At 34.5% G+C, this 3,393-nt stretch overlaps 1 long non-coding RNA gene across 2 annotated transcripts; it reads right to left on the bottom strand.

Moving 5' to 3' along the window:
- Positions 1-1,019: 1,019 nt before the first annotated feature.
- LOC129578575 (uncharacterized) lies at positions 1,020-2,319 on the bottom strand. Of its 2 annotated transcripts, none has more exons than XR_008689118.1 (5): positions 2,179-2,319; positions 1,949-2,069; positions 1,712-1,826; positions 1,433-1,658; positions 1,020-1,360 (listed from the first exon to the last, which is right to left on the bottom strand). It is a non-coding gene; the product is annotated as an uncharacterized LOC129578575 (long non-coding RNA). The 2 variants fall into 2 exon arrangements; XR_008689119.1 differs by having other exon boundaries at positions 2,136-2,277.
- Positions 2,320-3,393: the final 1,074 nt, after the last annotated feature.

The raw sequence follows: 3,393 nt of genomic DNA, 5'->3' as shown, positions 1-3,393 counted from the left end.
TGTGTGTGTGTGTGTGTGTGTGTGTGTGTGTGTGTGTGTGTGTGTGTGTATATGTGTATGTGTGTGCACTAATACTGAAAAACGTGGATGAAACCGGCATTTACATACTACTAGTATGTACATACACACACACACACACCTCTCTCTCGCTCACGCTCAGTAACGTTCAAAGTACAACTTCGAAAAATGTGCGACACAAAGTAATTTCAGTTAGATATAGAAAGTTCAATAACATTTAATGCAAGGTATCAGCAAACATATTTTTCAGTTAATTGCAATATTAGCAAAATCAAGTAAAGTCCAATAAATTCATCAACTCACAAACTTATACGAAAACTGCGTAGATAGTAAGAAAGAAAATTAAAAACCAGTTAATGTTTAACATTCAAACGAAACAGTTGTTAATCATTTCTCCACAGTAGTCATGTGAAATATAAATCTATGGCCATGGAATTTCAATCAAAAAATGTTCACCTTTCAAACGAAGCAATCGTGATTTCGTTCGATCATTCGTTGAAAGTATTTTATTCAGCTAGCTTCACTTTTTCTTCAGTGCAATTTGTGAGTATGAAATAAGAAAAATTTGTGCATATTTTTTTTGCAGTGTTGTTTTGCTTTTTCAGTGAGAGAAAATTGTTTCGGAATGCCGTCGCATGCTGCTGCTGCTGAGGAAGTTGAGCCATCCGGGTCGTTTGAATCAGCAGTTTGTGAATTAGATACACCGACTAATACAAAATTCGACGACGATCACGACGAAATTTACACAATATAAATTGATTCGTTTCTTATTCTATTGATATAATTGCTTTGCCTATTACTTTGTGGTTGTTATTTCTCTATTGTTATTATGGTTGGTGATTTCTGTTTCTTTTTTCTGAATAAGATTACTGCCGTTCGTGTCCATGCTTAATAATAATAGTGCTGGAAAATGAGTCAGTTAAAATGCGATGCGCACATTCTTTGTACTAGAGATACATTCTTGCAAATAAAAATTCAGAAATCAATTCAAATGAAAAAAGTGCAATTTTAAAGTGTATGTACTTCATTTCAAACGCTATATCATTCATTTCTCATTTTTGAAGCAATAATGTTTTAATCGAATGTGTTACAATACGAAAAAGAAAAAAAAAACAGACAAATTTGCCGTTTATATTTTCGAATAATAAGAGAAAGACATGCAGACTTTTCTCCATAGCAATCCTCATTTGGTTGTGGAAATTCTGGCGAGTCGGAAGTATTTTCGTTCGGCGTTCATACTTTCGATCGATACTTTCAGTTCAAGCATGGCCGCCACACCCAAAACGTTCACGTCTGTGAAGTGACTGTGCGAAATGTCGCATAAGATTTCAGACTTCGAATCCTGAGAATATAAAATAACAGCTAGAAATTTAACTAATAATCTAAAGAAAGCAAGACATGCAACAACATATACCTGTATTGCAACAAAATAACTGATAGCATTACATTTGGGCCCATACATCGCCAGTGTCAACGAAAAACCAGACGTTGACAATCGGTGCAGTCGGCTTTTCGGCACGCTGACAGTTTAGGCAGATCATCAACCGATTATTTTTACCGTAAATTATACCATCAACCGGAAACGGTGACGCACTAAACCCCCCTTCGCTCAAATTTGGCATTCCGTGATGATTGCCAATCTAAAAACAAAAACATTACAAAAACGAAAAACGCAGAGAAAAAACTGACTTACATCAGCGAGTTTTTTTTTGATTTAGGTCTGTTAAAACCATGTCATGCTGAGCGGCTGACAACGCTTCATCATGATACAAAATCGGTCCATCGTTTCTCCCACTTGACAACGAACTCTAAAATAATCGTGTAAAAAATGAAAAGTTGGTTTATCTCGTTTACAGAAAAAAAAGACCATTCTAAATCTTTTTCCTCAAAACATTACATTCAGTGTGAGTAGTGTACTTCAATAACTTACATTCACAGAATTCGTCATATAATTGTCGACACTGTTTGGTTTTGTGTATCTACAATTTTTGTTATTATCAACTGATCGATTGTAGTTTTTTTGGGAATAGCCAGCAACAGAAACAGCAATTCTAAAATATTACAATAAAATGTCAAAAAATTGATTGAATCACATTCTTTTTTATTTCTATTTCTACCTCTCACTCCAATTGCAATGTTCAAATTTATAAATTCTCTTACCGTTCAATTGAAGCAACTTGTGGAATTCGGCGTAATATTGTTGTTAACATTTTTTTCTCTTCTATATCTCAGCGATAAAAATAAACTCTATTTGGATGATTTGTGTTGGAGCTAAGGATCAAACAATTTTGACGGAACGTTATATTCCGATAGCTGTCAAACATTATTTACGCGCAAAACAATTCAGTTTGACATCTATTTGAATACAAAGTTAAACCGTATATATATATATATAAACCGAGAGAGAGAGAGAGAGAGAGAGAGAGAGAGAGAGAGAGTAGAAATAATAATAGCATTTATTGTAAACTCATCATCGCATATGCTAGGGGAATCACTCACTTTCCAAATGGTGTGAATCTTACGAATCTTATGAATCTTTTGTTTACTGAAATCCAATATGGCGACTGACAGTTATGTCGCCATTTTCAATTTGGACTCACGAGATTCATCAGATTCATCATATTCATCATATTCATGACGATTCGTTCACAGTAATGTGTTGAATCTGAGTGAATCTTTTGAATCTGTGTGTAAACATAACCATATATTGTTTGAATTTGGAAAAAGACTTCAATCATACAAACTGCATTGAATGATAAATTCCCCTAACGCATATGTAGGTCATTTAATCCTTAGACTTTATTTACTCCATTCCCTGACAACGCACCAACGTTGCTCATTCATTTTGAAATTGCGATTTTCGACCAAGTTGCTTCCATTGAATTGTTAACACTTCACTGAACAGCGTGAAATGATCAAATGCGAATACTTTACGAGAACTTAAAGTTGAGTTAAGTTGAGCTTGAACCAAACATTCAAACACCGTTCACACGGATTTTCCGTCGATATTCTTCGAATGGGTGGATTTTTTTCTTCATCTTCGTACTATTTGCTGCGGCTAAGCAATTTATTCGTCTCTTTGTACACTTGTTCTCTGTCGCTCGCTCGTTCGATCTCATTTTGTCTGTGTGTGTGTCTTTGTCTCGCGCAATGGTGAGATTATGTATTTTGTGATGAAAACACATTCCATATAAAATTTATATTCATATTATAAATTGGTGTTGGTTTTGACAGTGAGCATACAATGCATTGTCCATATTTTTTATATCTTTCAGCATAATTCAATGTAATTGATGCTCGAATTTAAAAATGACCGAAAACTTATATGAATGCCACACAAAAGCGAGAAGAAATGGAGAAAAAGCGGACTTTGAA

This window comes from Sitodiplosis mosellana, unplaced genomic scaffold (genome assembly GCF_009176505.1).
Source record: "Sitodiplosis mosellana isolate CC-2019 unplaced genomic scaffold, AAFC_SMos_1.0 Smas_scaffold_6226, whole genome shotgun sequence".
Lineage (NCBI taxonomy): Eukaryota > Metazoa > Arthropoda > Insecta > Diptera > Cecidomyiidae > Sitodiplosis > Sitodiplosis mosellana.
Note: the sequence above shows the minus strand (reverse complement) of the source record. Positions and strands in the feature narration are given on the sequence as shown.